General features: G+C 41.0%; 1 long non-coding RNA gene across 1 annotated transcript; it reads left to right on the forward strand.

Annotated features, from left to right (window-relative positions):
• Positions 1–8665: 8665 nt before the first annotated feature.
• Positions 8666–15689, forward strand: LOC143659384 (uncharacterized). Its single transcript, XR_013163515.1, has 5 exons — positions 8666–8786; positions 11273–11302; positions 12290–12415; positions 12752–12845; positions 14928–15689. It is a non-coding gene; the product is annotated as an uncharacterized LOC143659384 (long non-coding RNA).
• The last annotated feature ends 1247 nt before the right edge of the window (positions 15690–16936 follow it).

The following is a 16936-nucleotide window of genomic DNA, read 5'->3' on the forward strand; positions in this document are numbered from 1 at the left end:
AAGGAAACAAACAAAAATTCAACAAATAGTGCTGCAATAACAGGATACTCACATGGATAAAGAATGAACCGTGATCTCACCATACAGCATACAAAAAAACAAATGGCACAAAAATAGGTCAGTGGAAGAGAATAGTAAGAATCAGAAATAAAAATAAATAAAACGGTTTATTATGTGGCACAATGTATGACACAGGTAAGGTTATTTATGAAATAAATGGTTCTTATATACTTGTTTATTAGCAAAAACAAATGAGTACTTCATCTGTCGGTGGTATCAAAGGCCTTGCAAGCATAATATAAAAGTCAGAACATAAGATAAATATGATTGCATAAAAATTAAAATTTCTTTCAACAGCATTACACACAAAATATAATCAGTGGTTACCTCTGGTTGTTAGGACCATGAGTTATTTTTTTCTTTGAGCTCTTTAATTTTGTAAACTTTTTGCCTTGTGCATGTTTTTTTTTTTGAGGAGAAATAAAGTTAAAAGAGGATGGAGGCAGAGTGTATTGATGTGGGGCAGAGAACAAGGACAGCTCTGATTAAATACATTGTGGAATATAAGCTATTGCTTTCTTGAAAAAGGCTGTCCTTGAACCTTTAAGGACCATTTATGCACAGGTTAGGAAGTATTAATGTAACCTTACTGCTGTGCAAAAGTGCAAAAATCAAGTTGGGGATTTGGGAGTGACCCAGGTGGGGCTGAGCTGCAACAACCCTCAGTCAAAGGGAGGACAAAAAAGTTGCCTGGCTGGGGCAGGTATAAGGCCCAAGGGAGGGGAGGTGTTGCATAAAGTGTATTATCATCACCAGAAAAGGGCCCCTCTACAAATTCTTACCTACAGCAGGATAAATCCATTTGGTCACGGTATTTCATAATTTTTACATACTGCTGGGTTCAATTTGCTAATATTTTGCTAAGGATTTTAAATTCTAAATGGTCTCTAGTGTTCTTTTCTTGTATTATTTTTGTTTGGTTTTGGTATCTGAGTAGCGTTGGCCTAAAAAATGAGTTGGTTTTGTTTCCTCCTCTTCTAATTTCTGTAAAAAATTAGTGTAGGATTGGTATTCTTTCTTAAATGTTTAAAAGAATTCACCAGAGGAGCCCATGAGCCTGGAGTTTTCTTTGTTTAGGATTTTAATTATAGGTTTGATGTTTTTAATGGATATTACTTTATATCTTTCATAAAGTTATTGGTAGTATTCCCTTATTATTCTTTTAATGCCTGGAAGTATGTCGTGGTGTTCCCTCTTTCCTTCCTCCAGTTATTAATCTTTTTTTTTTTGTTAATCTTTTGTTTTTGTGATCAATGTATCTAGACCTTTACCAAATTTATTGATTTTTTCCAAAAATAAGCTTTGGGTTTCATCATGTTTTCTTTATTGTTGATTATTCATTGAGTTCTTTTGGCTCTATCTTTATTCATTCTTTTCTTCTCCTTACTCTCACTTTAATTTGCTTTTCTTTTCCTAAATTTTTAAGGTGAGAACTTAGAGCATTGATTTTAGAACTTTCCTCTGAATGCTATAAAGTTCCTTCAAAGCACTCCTTTAACTGTATCTCACACATTTTCATATGTTGTAATTTGATTTCCATTCAGTTAAAATATTTTCTAACTTTCTCATAACTTTTGCTTTGACCCATGGGTTATAGAAGAATGTTTTATTAGTTTCCACATATTTGGGGATTCCCCAGAAATTATTTCCATTTTATAGCAGAATTATTAATTATTAATTTAACTCTGCTGAAGTCATAGAGCCTACGCTGTCTTATTTCAATACTTTTAAACTACCTAAAAGTTTAATAAGAAGCTCTCTTGTGATCCATCATGTGGTCTGTCTTAGTGATAACTCTCAGAGTGGTTGAAAAATCCGTGTATTCTGATGTCGGAGAGAGTGTCTAAAAAATGTCAAGCCAAGTGGTTGATAGTGCTGTTCATGTATTCTAAGTTGTTACTAATTTTCTGTCTCCTTGTTCTATCAAGTACTGAGACCAGAGGGTTAAAATTCCCAACTACAATTTTGGATCTGTCTGTTTCTCTTTTCAGGTTGTCAGTGTTTAATTTTGTATTTTGAAACTTGATTATTATGTACATAAATGTTTGGGATTGTTATGTCTTCTCAATCCCTCTTTATCCCTAATAACATTATTTGTTCTGAAATCTATTTTTTAAATAATAATAACAACAACAATAAGAATAATGTAGCCACTCACTTCAGCATTATTTTCAAGTTTGTAGTGATACTCCTTTCCCAATATTGGTCATTTACATCTTCTCTCTCTTTTTTTTTCTTGTTCGGTGTTGCTAGAGGTTCATTTCTTTTATTGTTCTTTTTTTGTCAAAGAATCAATTTTTGGATTCATGGCTTTTTCCTATTGTTTTTCTGATGATGTTGTTTCTTTTCAATGCCATTCAGATCTTTATTTTTCTTCTCTTCTTTTGGGTGTAATTTCCTTTCTTTTCCTGGTTTTTAAGGTTGCCAGTTAGATTACAGATTTGTGACTTTTCTTTACTAATATAAGAATTTAATGCAGTTGTTCTTAAATGGGGATGATTTTGTTGCCCCTCTCTTCCCCCAGAGACATTTGGCAAAGTCTGGATATATTTTGATTGTTCTAGTCAGTGGGAATAGAGCAGAGGATAAAACAGACACAGATTATGCTATTATGGAATTTTCGTTATTACTCAAGATAGAAGCAATGGAAAATATAGATTAAAAATGTATCCTGTCAGGTGATGATGCAAATCAAAGCAGGATCAAGGGAAAGAGAGCAATGAATATGAGCCAGCTAAGACTGAGCGGTTAAAGAAGACTTCTCTGATAGAGTCATATTTCAGCCAAGACCTGAATGAAGTGAGGGAAGAGTTTTCCATGTAGGGCAGCAGCAAATGCAGAGGCCCTGGATTGGGGGTGTGCTGGGTAAGATGAAGGAATTGAAAGGTGGCTGATGTGCCAGAAGTTCAGGGAGCCAGGGGAAAGTGGTGGTAGGAGAAGGCGGCAGCTGTCATGGTCCCGACTGCGTTGCACTTTGTAGGCCATGGAAAGAATGTTAAGTGTGATGGGAAGTGAGTGAACATTTTGAGTAGACTCTATGAGAACCACTATGGCCACTGGTTTGGGAACAGAATGAAGGAGCCAGAGTAGAAATATAAAACCAGCAGGTGGGCCACGGTGGCTCAGCAGGCAAGAACGCTTGCCATGCCAGAGGACCCAGGTTCGATTCCTGGTGCCTGCATGTGTAAAAAAAAAAAAAAGACATTCCCTTTATCCAGTGTATGGACAGATGAATAAATAAGAAGATAAGGACAAAAAATAAATATTAGGGGGTGGGGGATATGGGATGTTTAGGGTGTTCTTTTTTACTTGTATTTTTATGTTTATTCTTATTTTTATTGTTTTTGGAGTAATAATGTTTGAAATTAACAGTGATGATGAATGCACAACTATATGATGGTACTGTGAACCGTTCATTATATACTTTGGATATATCTCAATACAATTGCATTTAAAAAAAAAAAAAGAAAAAAGAAATACAAAACCAGCCGGAAGTGATTGCAGTCCCTCAGGTGAGAACTGCTGGTGGTTTGGACAAGAGAGAGAGCAGTGATGTTGTTACGACTCCAGATAAATTTTGCAAGCTGGGACAGGCTTTACTAATGGACTGAGTATGATGTAGTAGAGAAAGAAAGGTACCAAGTTTCTTTTGTTTTGCCCTGAGTAACTGGATGGATAGAGTTGCCATTTATAGTGACTGGAATTACAGAGGGAAAAAGAGTTTTGGGTAAGAAATTTAAAAGTTGGGTTTCAGCCATCTTAAAAGCTTGACAAACTTATTGTACATTCATGTGGAGCTGTCAAGAAACAGTTGGTTATTGAAGTCTGGAGATCAAGGGAAAATTCAGGGCTGGAAATGTCAATTTGTGAGTTTCCACATGGCAAAATCTATTAATGAAGTTTACTACATTAATAGTAAAGTAGTAAAACCACTTATTTAATAGCTATCTAAAGAAATTTTAAAATTTAGCATCATATCAAGATAAAAATAGTAAACTACCGATAGAAGGGATATCACAAAATACAGAAAATAACTAAAGTATTGGTTAACCATAAGCATTCCATTAAGGTTAGGACACACAAAAATGTTTGCCATATTTAATACTTTACTGGATGTCTTAGCTAATTAATAAAGGAAAAATAGGAGAAGATAAGGTTGAAAGAAACAAAACAGTCCTTACTTGAAGATGGAGTGCTTACCTACTTTAAAAATCCAAGAGAATCTATCAACAATCAAGGTAACCAGTCAACAATCTATTAATGTTCATAAAAGATTTCAACAAAGTGGCTGGATACAAATTTAATGTACTAAAGTCAAAAGCTTTCCTATATACCTATAGTAACCAAGAAAAATGATAAAAAGAATGGACTTTTCCTATCTGATATCAGACTTACGAAGCTCAATTTATTAAAGAAGTGAGGTGTTGCATTAGAATATCAAAATACATAGGTGGAATATACTAAAACTCCAGACATAGACCCATATATATATATTGGAATTACAAGTTGACATACTGATGCTTGAAATTAGTGGAAAGGAAAGGTGTGTTAAAGAAATTAGGAGAACTGGTCCTACATGGTAGATATTTAATTTAGAAAATTCACGAAATGCAGTTAAGATCTATTAAAACCTGACAGAGAGAGACAGAAACAGAGAGAGAGAGCAAGAGAGAACTTTCAACTGTCAAAAGGTATTACAAAATTAACTTTAATACTCATTAAAAAAACAGAAAAAATGGATATATTTGAGATGACCAAATTTAGAAAAATATGTATTATCAGGAAACATCACAAGTTAAAGGTGACATTGGGAGAAAAGATTTGCCATACATATCATAGGATAATCCTCCAAAATATAAGAATTATTTAAATCATTAAGAAAATCCAAGCAATTCAACAGAAAAAAAATCGAAAAGGATATGTACAGTTGAAAAGAGACTTAATCCATTTGGAAGGCTAAGAACAAACTTTGCCCATGATATTTCACTTCTCATAATCTATCACAGAGAGATGTTAGTAAATTAGTCTAGAAGACATAAACAAACATATTAATCGAAACATCATTTGTAAATAGAAAAAAAGAAAAAGCCTAAATAGATTAATTCTATAGGGAAGTTGTTAAATAAACCATAGAGTGAAATGTTACACCAGAATTTTAATGTCAATAAAAGTCTTTTCTTGTTTTGTTAGCTGGTATATTAAACGAGCATGACTTGTGACATAATCAAAAGGTCTCCTTATTTGTTAACTACCATACCTTTAAACTCTGCTCAGTGGGGGTAATTTTCCCTTCACTCCTGGTTGAAAATGACAGCAGGCTTCTGGTTTCTCTATGTATTCATAAGAGAGGGGGGACAGGGGACGGGTGTAACGGGATTTATTTAGGAAAACAGCTATTTCCAAAGAAAATCTCTTTATGAACCTTTCACTCTCTTCTCCCAAACCTTTTGATAACATTCTCCAGATGCATGAAGGGGTTCAGGAGGTGTGGAATACATTTTATTTTATTGCAAATTCTTCATTTTCCCACTCATCTTGGTATACTTTTTTTTTGGGGGGGTGCACGGTCCGGGAATCGAACCGGGGTCTCCCACATGAAAGGCAGGCATTCTAACCACTAAACTACCTGTACACCCTCATCTTGGTATTCTAATACCGAGAAGTTTGTGCCCAGATGACACCAAGTCCAGAAGAAACTCACTCTAGCAATCTGTTACTTTTTTAAAATGTTGAGGACCATTCTCCCCAGTTTTCTTCTTTTGGTAAATCAGAATCACTGCTCCACACTCCCAGTTTATGTGCTGCCCACTCCACAAGTCTCCAAACCCCGTCATCAAGAATCTCTATTGCCTCTTGGTGCATTTGGTATGCCTTTATTATTGTATTTGACATGTTGTAGTTAATTTGCTCTGCGAGTCTTTTTCTCTCCAATAAACTTTAAGCCTCTGGAGGCCAGAGGCTGACTCTTATTAAGTTATGGTCTCCCTGACATACTTTACAGCCCAATACCTCAGTTGCAGTAGACATGCAATAAACAGGATTTTAGGGAACGAGACTTTGATTCTCCGCCTTGGTTCATGGAAGGGTTGGAAATCAGGTTTCTTGGGCATGAATGTGAAGTAAGATTGAACTTTTTTTTTTTCCACATTCCAGTCAGGAAATGGAACACTTCATATTAGCATACACATTTAATAAATGACAAATAACATCAAACACAACATATTACATGTGCAATGTAGCATGTGCGAAGCTGAAAATGATTTCCCTGAGTGCTGGGCTCTAATCAAGTTCTTTAATGTTGCATTAACATGGGTCCTTTAGCTTAATAGATCCTCTTGCTATTTCTTAGACATTTAAGAAATGAAATAGACTCAGTCATATTCCAGCTTAGAATGCCCATAACTAATTTTCCCCCGAAACTCAAGGGCATCTTCTAAAGCACATGTGGATTCATAGATTCATGTTGATACAAAAGAGTTTCTTTAAAGGCAAACAAGACTTGTTTTCACGTTGATACAAAAGAGTTTCTTTAAGGGCAAACAAGACTTGTTTTCCCCATGCAATATCAAATACGCCAATTTCCAAGTGGCTACCTTCTTCCTAACTCGTCTCTAAAAAGCAGCCTTGTCAGGTCCTTGGTACTTTATTCCTCTTCATCTGATGGTGGTTTTACTATTTAGTATCCTTTTTTCCCCTCTTGAAAGTTATTTGGATATTTCTTTCTTTCCCAATGTAGCCAAAACATGAATGCACGTGGCAAGTGCACGGGGGAAGTGTGCATGACGCGTTTAACTCACGGTTGTCCCCAGAAAAAAATGTGACATATTTACTGGATTACTCCGACCCATGTCAAATTCCCTGAGATTAATTTTAGATTCATAGGCTGTGGCCAGGCCAGGCATTGACCATGTAGTTCTGGCTTCTACATGTGAAGCAAAATGTTCTTTCCCCGAAGCAGGGTTTTTTTCCAACACGGTCATCCCAACAGCAATTAGATGATGAAACGACTTTGGACAAAAGCAACCTAAAGCAGTTTTTCTCCTGGAAGGAGGTAGGGGAGCAGGTGAAACTGGTTCTCTGTAGTTAGTGGCTGCCCTTTGTACCCGTTGATTTTAGAGGTGTGACTGCTTGTGCTGAGAAGAGTCCTGGAAATTCAAAAGCTATGTTCTGCATCCAGAATGTGAGTCTGGAGATTCATCCTTTTTTTATCATCCCTGAAGAGAATTAATTCACACTGGCTATTCTCCAGTTGTGGCATCTTTGGGCAGTGATGTGATGAGCTCCCTTCTCGGTGTCCTAATACCTGGATTCCTCCTTTGGTTCTGATACTCTCTGACTTTAAACTGGCCCTTCCTGCCCCACTCCACACCCCACCCCATTTTCTGGACTGAAAATGGAGCTAATCATACCTACCTCAGTGATTTTAGGAGCAAATGAGAGAATAATAAGATGCAATTTGAAAAAAATAAAACCCTCAAAAAGCGCTAATATCAACATCCATTTTAAATTTCTCTAGTGATACAGTAACAATTTAAATATTTAGTTTGCCTTGTACACTTCAAAACTTTCACAATATTTTACCATTTCTACCTCATATTTTGTTGGAACACCCCTGGCCTACTCTCTGTCTGAAACTGGAAAGGAAGACAGTAGAAGAGAAACGCGACAAATGACAGAGATGTTCTAAAAGAGTGGGCATTTCAGTTGGGGAGACGAACTAGCTGTGTGTAACCATTTATAAAACTGTCATCTTATTTAGCCTGGTACATGTCCAAGGGTCAGGAAAGTACATATACTTCTATCTGGCAGGTAAACAGATGGCGATCAATTCAACCCACCTGCTCTTGGATCACAGGCTTCTCTATTTCCGCTCTAAACCCACGATCACCAATCCCAAAGGGTCTCTCAAATCGTCCATTTCTTCTACTAAGTTTCTCAAATGAACTTTCTTTTGGCACTCTTAGAGACTTGTTTCAAAACATACCTATCCCAGTCAAATATTTGGCTTACTCCACCCAAAAAATGGCAGCTTCCCAGACCACTTCCAGGTGCCAAGCCCCAAACATTCTACTCCTGCACTAATCCCTTCTGGCTTCCTTCCTCTACCCCTGGATAGAGGAGGGTCTCTTTCACTGAGGTGAATTCTCCCCACCACTGCCAACTGAGCTTTAGATCCTACCCCTCCTGCCTTTCCAGGAACCCAGTGCTATATATCATCCCTTTTCTTTTTCATCTATATGTAACTGATCTTTCCACACAGGGACATTTCTGCTGATTTGTGAACATAGTCAAATTGTCATCCTAAATCTAACAAGTCAGCAAGCCACTAGGTACACCTTCCCGGATTCCATATCTCCTCCAGCTGCTATCCTATCATCCTTCTCTCCACCACAGCCAAACTGCTAGAAAGAATGGTCTCTACATTGGTAAAGAATGGTCCATATGCTTTTTTTTTTTCTATTTCCTCACCTCCCATTTGCATGCAGGTTGTAAGTTCTGTTATCTGCCCACATCACTCCCTCAATAGCATTATTAGGTCATCAATGACCTCTGTGCCCCTAAATCCAATTACTGTTCTTAAACCCTCATTCCCTTCACCCTTAGCAGCTTTGGACACTGGCAGCTACTGCATCATCATTGAAACCATCTCTTCCCTTGGATTCTGCGTGGCACACCCTCTGTTCTCCTTCTTCCACTCGATCAATTCATTTTCTGTCTCTATGCAGGTTCAGCCTCTTCTATCCAACCGTTAAATGCTAGAGTCACCCAGGGTTTGGTCCTACCCCTTCTTTTTCCTTAGGGAATCTCTTTATGGTACCTCTTAACAGCTACACATCAGCAACTTCCTCATTTTTACCTAGAGTGAACATCTTTCCACTGAGCCATATTTCTGGCTCATTACACTTTTTCTTAAATGTTTCAAAGGGATCTCAGACTCAAGATCAAGTGTTCAAGATCAAACTTATGATCTTTCTTCCCAAATCTGACTGTTCTCTAAATTTTCCCATTTCCGGTGATGAAAGAAATATGTAAAAGAACTGTTAAGTTCTCCCTGACATCTGTCTCTCTCTAGTCTCCAAATCCAAAATATCACCTAATCTCAGTATTTCACCTCCCAATTTATATGGAATCTGGACTGCTCTTTTCAGGTCCTGCACAATCACCAAGGCCCAAGCAATCATGTGTTTTCCCTTGGTCTAGGCAGTAACTACCAACTGACCTAATCTCATTCTACCTTTCTCCACACCAGGACCAGTGTGATTTCGCCAATGGAAAATCTTACTGTGACAAATAACTATTTCCTTCTGCCCCCTGGTCTTTGCCCATTTAGTCAGCCAAGATTTGTATGTTCAATGACTTAGGGAAAGAAAGTCACAGGTAGGATAGTGTGGCCAAGTGCAGAGAACAAAAATGAGTTCTAGCTGTTGAGAATCTAAAGTTAGTTCTTAGAGGGATGGAAAGGATTTATATACCGAGACAGCAGATTTAGGAGGATACCTATAAATAAAAGAAAAATTCCTCCCATTCCAAACTGGAAAGAATTATAGAAATTGAGAAGATGGGTAGAGATGAAGGTGATGTGACAAGAGAAAGAGGTTGCTGGGGCTTGGGACAAAGGTACCAGATTTTTAGGGCCCAGGAATAGGGAGCAAGAGACCCTCCAGCCCCCATCCAAAGAAGGACCAAAGTTGTCCCACCTTGAGGTGGGACCACACCTGTTGTCCTGTTACTGGCATTCACTGATGGCCTCCATCCCATAAAAGTCACTGTGGCATTTTGACCACCAACAGGAGGGACACTCTTTGGGTGGAGGCTTTTCTAAGCCACATCTGACCCCCTCTTGATGTTACACCTTCTTTTGATGATCCAAGAAAGTCCTAAGGTCTTGTAGAGGGGGACTGATGATTAGCAGTCAGGAACTGACCAGGATCAGGTCCTCTCCTCAGTATCTTGGTTCACAGGGTTCAATGCATAGTCAAATTGCAACATCCTCCACACCTGGTTAGCACTTTACAGTTTATAGTCATTTATGCATTCACTGTCTCATCCTATCTTCCCCCAAATATGTAAATTTAAACGAATCTGTGCTATTCTCCTGGAAATGACTCTTGGAGAGGTTCGTGATTTAATGGAGGTACTAAGATTTGGGGTCAAAGGGATGGAGACTACGATAAAATAGTGACCCACAAAATGAAAACTCCCTGGAATGAAGTGGGGCTCTGGAGCCTGTACCATGGTGGAGAGGCAGAGAAGACAGCATTACATAGAACTGTGACAAAAGGGAACATCACTCCCTTGTTAAACACCCTTCTGAGACTTCCCAATCCCTTAGCATGGCTTATGAGACCCTGTGTGATTTGGCCCTGATGGTTGTCCCTCTTTGCTTGCCCCTTTCTTTTCCTTGCTTTCTCAGCATCCGCCACAGTTGGCTCATTTGATTCTCTGAGTGAGTCACCAGTCTTTCCCTGGTCAGGCTTCTGCCTTCTACCTGGAAGGCATTTTTCTCACATCCTATGTAACTTGGGTCACAGTTCCAGTGTCACCTCCTCAAGGGAGCCTCCCCTGATTCCTCACATCTAAGTCAGTTTCTCTTGCTATATGCTTTCATAAATCCAAGTCCTTTTCTTTAACTCTATAAAATATTCATTAGTATGGTAATTTGGTAAGTGGATATCTTCCCAACTAGACTCTATACTCCAAAAACCTTTTTTTTTTTTTTTAGATGGGGTCACTATTTATATAGAGAGTCTCCACTTCTCCTGCCCCAAATCTTAGTACCATTAGCCAAAAATCTCATCTCTCCAAGAGTCTGTTCCTGCAGAAATAGCTGGGTTTGGTGCTATTTTCGAGATTTGGGGGAGAACTGGTTGAGCCAATGAATTTTGTGAAGAATTTGCAAACTGTGAAGTGCTAGATGTGCAGGACTGTGAGCAACACGACCCTTGCAATCCAAGGCACTGGGGAGAGGAGGTGCTCCTGGTCGGATCCTAACTGCTAATTATCCAGGGCTGTTAGGAATTCCGTCCTCAAGCTCACTTGCGACACTCCTCCTTGCAGGCTACCTTCGGTTAATGCTCGAGTGTTGATGTTTTGCTTTACCTGGCCAGCCACTATTGTGTGCGCTGCGCTGTATGAGGTTTTGTTGTGTGGCATTGTTTGCGCCTTGTCTGTGACAGGTTCTAGCAGCACTTACCACCCTGTGATTTTCCAGCAGTGAAAATAATAGAGGAATTTCATACAGGTAAAATAATTAGTGGTTTAGACCAAAAAAAAAAAAAAAAAAAAGAATACAATTTGTCACAGAGAGTATTAGCCTTTTTTAAAGCATGCGTGTCAGTTTCTGGGGTTACCAAGACAGATTACACAGAATTTTATCTTTTTAAAGATGAATTCATGTTTTCCCAGTTGCTCCCTGGGAGCTCGGTGGTCCCGTCTCTCCAGCTGGTTGTGATGTCCACATTTAACAGGCCAGCATCACTGCCAATAAACCGGGTATTTTAACCAACCTTGAAACACTTGGCTTCACAGGTTTTAACAGCCCCTTCCTGGAGAAGTCTTCTCATTCAGCCTCCATGCACCCTTTCCCAAGGCCATGGGGCCCTCTCCTGCAGCTCCCCTTGGGAATAGGAGACAAAGCCAAGAATAGCAGAACTAAAGGAAGCGTTGGACATTTTGTCCAACATAAATCTGGCAAGAATTAGAAAAAGAAAAAGAAGAAATGAGATGCCCGATTAAAATTGAGTTTCAGATGCACAAGGAATAAATCTTTAGTGTATAAATATATCCCATGAAATATTTGGGACATATTTCTTTGAAGAATGATTCCTTATGTATCTGAATCTCAAATTTAACTGGATGCTCTGTATTTTATGTAAGAACCCTAGTCCAACCCCTCATTTTCAAACCCCGTTATTCCGGTTGGGGGGTGTATGCAAGCTGCCACAGATTCATCTTGAGTCAGATTTTGTGGTTTTCAGCTTTGTTTCTCCCTCTGTGCTCATGCAGCATGCTTTCATTACACCCAAGGGTGCTCTGCTTGGAAGTAGGGCTACGGGGTGACAGATGGGGAAGTGGGCTGTCCCCATACCTGGACTGCAAAATCTGAGTTTCTTTGCCCCCACTTCCCCTCTCCACACAGGGAGTCTTCCTCTAAGTGCTTATAGTTCCCAGGACTGCCCCATCACCCCACAAGATGCTCTTCTACCCTTTCACTTTTCCACTCCTTCAGACTAATTACATGCCCTCAACTGGATCCTCAATACTTCTGGAATGCAGTTTGGCCTCTGCTCTGTCCTTGAAAGATCAAACAGGCACACCTGCCAAGGATGGCGGATCTTCAAGTTGTAAGCTCATGGTAAGAGTGGGTTCCCCCAGGGGTGTCCTTAGTGAATGGGGACCTGCAGTTGTCCAACTCCGGGGTCGCTCTGTCCTTCCTCTTGCACCTCAGCAGCAGGAACCTCAGGAGGGGACTGCCTCACCATCCGTGCCATCTGTCTGAGGTCCATGCTCTGACAGTGGTACTCGGACACCCATCCAGGCAGCCACCAGGGGAATCGGAGAACTCCTTCCTGAGGAATGTTTAGGAACGGGGGAGGGCAGATATGTCTTGTATTCTGTAACCCCCAACCCCCCCAAAAAAGATACACAAGAAGACTGAGCTCAGATTTTCAACACCCTCCTTCTCCCATAGGAACCAACTCTGGGTCCTTAAAGGAATTGCACTTGTGATAGAGCAGACATGGCAGAAAGCAGTTGTGGTGATGAACTAAGCCGTGGGACATCAGGTAGTATTTCCTTTGTGACTCCAGAGACACAATTAGAGGCAGAAGATTTATGTAGTGGCAAAGTGTGGGGATTTAAGATCCTCTTTCCTGTGGGTCAAAAGAAGGGAGGAAGAAAAGGGAAACAAGTCTCTCTCTCTCTCTCTCTCTCTCTCTCTCTCTCTCTCTCTCAACAAATTGAAACCAAATGTTCCCACAGCGTTGCAAACAGGTGTTTTGCCTTCTTTCCATGGACCATGGTGGCTACACAGCAACAGGGGATGATGGATGATAATGGCTCAAAGGTGTTCAGAAAGAAGGGACTTTGTCTCTGGCTCTCCATCCACTTCTATTTAATACTGAATTGGAGTTCCTAGGCACTGTAATGATAAAATAAAACCAGGTTCTGGGCATGAGGAGAGGAAAAGAAGAAATGAAGCCATTTCTTGGGATTGTTATAGAGGCTGGGTAGGTATGAGAAGAAACAAAGAAGAGAGGTCCAGAGAAGGCAGAGGAGGGGGTGACGAGGTTTGGGAGACAGTGGAGAAGCCCCTCTTCTCTTGCTACCTGTGGGAATGAGGAGTCAGGATCTTTGCCTTGGCAGGGGAAGAGCCTTTTTGATTTCAACAAATGTTCTTGGCCTAAAGACGGATAACCTAGGGCTGGGGGATGGGCTGTGAGGAGCTTGTCACTCAGTCCTGGCTTGGGCCTGTGCTCTTGGGCTTTGTGTCCTGCCCAGATTTGGCTTTGACCCTCCATCCTCCCAACTTGCCTCCGCAGGCCCGGCAGGCCCTTGGAGGCCATGTGTGCTCCCTGCCTGAGTCATGCTGTGCCATTGAAACGAGCCATGGAATGGACACATTAGCTCTTAGCTGGTAGTAGAATGGGAGAAACTAAACCCCTGCCCCTGTACCCACCTCTTGGCCGACAAATCCCGTTACCCTGGCCCTGTTCCTGGAATTGTTAGCTATTTCAGTGCCACCGGGCTGAGCTGGGGCTGGGGGCGGGGGTGAGGATATGACATGCTGGGCGTGCCTGTGCTTGAGTGTGTATGTACGCTTAGGCTGTGTAAAACAGCTACGTGGTGGGTATGTATGCATACATATACATGGAACCCTAGATTTGCTGTACACACCTGCAAGGAGGAGAACGTTGCAGCGTGTGCCTGCCATGAATTTTTGATCTGGGGCTCTACACCATTACCGCATAATGAATATTGGTGAAGATCATTTTAACTTCAACATCATTCTAAGGTAAAAATGCCGTCCATCAGAATTTTGGAGAGGAAAGTTCCCATGGCAATCCATCCGCAGGCATGGAGATGTATGTGCATAAGCAGTGGAAATTGAAAAACTGTGTTAAGTGGTTGGAAAGCCTCCAGCAGGAGATGGAGACCGGCTGCCTGGGCAGCGCTGTCAGGTGGCTGTTGCTGGGAGAGTGAAAGCCTCGTTTTGTGGCTGTGGGGAGGGGACACAAGTGAATGTGTCTTCCTTTGAACTGCCTAGGGCAGTGTCCCCAGGTGGAGGAAGTGAAACCTCAGGGAGGACAGCAGGGGATGGAGGCAGCTGTGGCCAGCAGCAATCTCTCTCCCCATGAATTCCAGGCAGGGCTCAGGAGGGCAGGGTAAGAGAGGGGATACAGGGTCATGTTCCAGTGGTCCCATTGAATGTGAGGGTGGGGTGGGGATAATTTCTGTCACGGTGAGAAAGCCAGGGAGGCCATAATTGCTAGATACATTACAGTACATGGAAGAGCCCCACAGGAGGCACAATCAATTCACCCCAAACACCAAGAGCATCCCAGCTGAGGGACACAGGTGGCTACATTACCAAATGGCTGCAGGTAAGTGACGAGGAGCATGAGAATTGGTGCCTTTTTTGTAGAGAGCCCTCCATATGCTTATGACTACATGCCCTGAAGCCTGTCACGGTCCTGGAAGGGAGGTGCTACGAAGGATGGGGTCCAGCACCCTTTCTGTGCAAGTGGCAGGAATCTAAACTAAAGGAAATTCATCAACATTCATAACTAAATTGACAGGTCCAGCTGCCTCAGGGCTGACTTGAAGTTCTCACACCTGCCCCTGTCCTCTCTCTGCTCTGTTCACAGAATGGCTCCAGCAGCTCCAGCATCTTCAACCACCTTCAAGTATAGCCTGGGGAAGCAGGAGAGCCTCTGACCCAGTATTCCCCCAAACAACCCTTTTGCATCTCACTGGGTCTCATTGGGTCACATGTCTAATTCTAAACTAATCACTGTGGGCAGAGGAATATGAATTGCTGGCTGGCTTAAATAGGGGCACACAGTCTACCTTTGAGGTAGGGATGGGATGGCCTAATGAGAAGGACCAAGAGAACTGGAAAAGACGGTTTCCCAGAACTGCAAACTGGAAAACTGACATCTAGTTACCAAGCAAAAAGGTGAATGTGAAAAGAGCTACAAAAATAGGCCATCTGCCACAATGAGACACGAAAGAAGAAGTGCAAGTAGTGGGTCCACAGTCTTGCTGCAGTGTCAGCTATGTCACAAAATGTCTGTCCCAATCTCAGTCACCCTCTGGAAGTATTTCCCCTCCTAGGACCGGGATGATCGCTGATATCCCTCCAGCTCTGATTCCCTGTCAGATCCAAGGTGAAAACTCACAAGAACATTAATTTAGCAAAGGTGGTTACAGCATACTTTGAAGGCCTTTTAGAAAGTCATCTTTAAAATAAAAATAACATAAAATAAAAAAGGGAATGGATTTCACCCAAACTCTGGGAAGCATGCCCCTTTGCCCTTTGATTAAAAAAAAAATAGCCTGATTGAGTACTGATGAATTGTAGCATGGTTTTGGTGACAGTTTCTTCAACACCAAAAATCAGCATGGACTTCGGGGGAAACTGTAAATTTTATTTCCAAGCCTGTTGAGAGAAATGGTGTCCAGATCATGTGGAACAGGACAGAAACATAATGAATGTTCTTTTTAAAAACACCTTCTCTGGCTTGCCATCCTTTGGGAAGATGGCTCATCCATGGGAGTCAAGGTGGCTGTCCATGGGATGGTGACCCCCATTCTCCGACTTTCCTCAGCAGGTGCTCTGCTGGGCGCTGGAAACAAAGCACATGGCCCCAAGCTTTTGCAACTTCTAGTCTACCAGATGCCGATCAGTGGTTCCTGTCAACCCATGTTCAATGACTTTGATGAGCACTGGCCTTTTTGTATCAAGGGGTATCTAATTTAGACTGAGGCACCTGTGAGGAGGCAGCATTTAACTTGATAAAAGTTCAAGGAAGTTGTCCCAGGGGAGTCTTCCGGAAGGCGAAGGGTAAAGGGCATGGAGAAGAGTGGGGATTTTGGAGGCAGGTCGCTGTGGTTGAGGGATGGTGAGTGCACAGGGAGTGATGGGAAGAGAAGTGGCCAGGGGAAGGATTCTGGACTTTATTCCAATAGTGATGGGAAGCCAGAGAAAGACTTGATTTTTTTGTAACTATTTTTGTAAAGCAGGGGAATGAGTGGATCAGAGTAGCATTTTTAAATGATCATATTACAGGGGAGCAGTAGGACGTGAATTATATTTTGAAAGATTGATCTGGCTATTGCAATGGAACAGAAGGAAGGAGACCAGTAGAAGGCTGCTGCAATAGTCAAGATGAAAAGCAAATGGAAGACAATACTTGTGGATCATATAGCTTATCAAGGAGTAATATACAAAATATATGAAGAACTTGCATAGCTCAATAATGAAAAGATAAATAACCCAGTAAAAAATGGGCAAAGTATCTGAGTAGATATTTCTCTGAAGAAGATATACAAATGGCTGATGAGCACATAAAAAGATGCTCAACGTATTCCTCATTGGGGAAATGAAAATAAGAATTACAATAAGATTTCACTTCACATCCATTAGGATGGTTATAAGAAAAAATACAGATAATAATAAAAAGTGTTGGTGAAGATGTGGAGAAATTGGTGATTGGAAAATAAAATGGCATGGCCACTTTAGAAAATACTCTGGAAGTTCTTCAAATTGTTAAAACATAGAGTTACCATATAGGCCGGAGGCTCCACTCCTACGTATCTACCCGAGAGTAATAAAACATATGTCCACCCCCCCCCAAAAAAACCCCACACAGAT

The sequence above is a fragment of the Tamandua tetradactyla genome, chromosome 16 (assembly GCF_023851605.1).
Source record: "Tamandua tetradactyla isolate mTamTet1 chromosome 16, mTamTet1.pri, whole genome shotgun sequence".
In the NCBI taxonomy this organism is placed as follows: domain Eukaryota; kingdom Metazoa; phylum Chordata; class Mammalia; order Pilosa; family Myrmecophagidae; genus Tamandua; species Tamandua tetradactyla.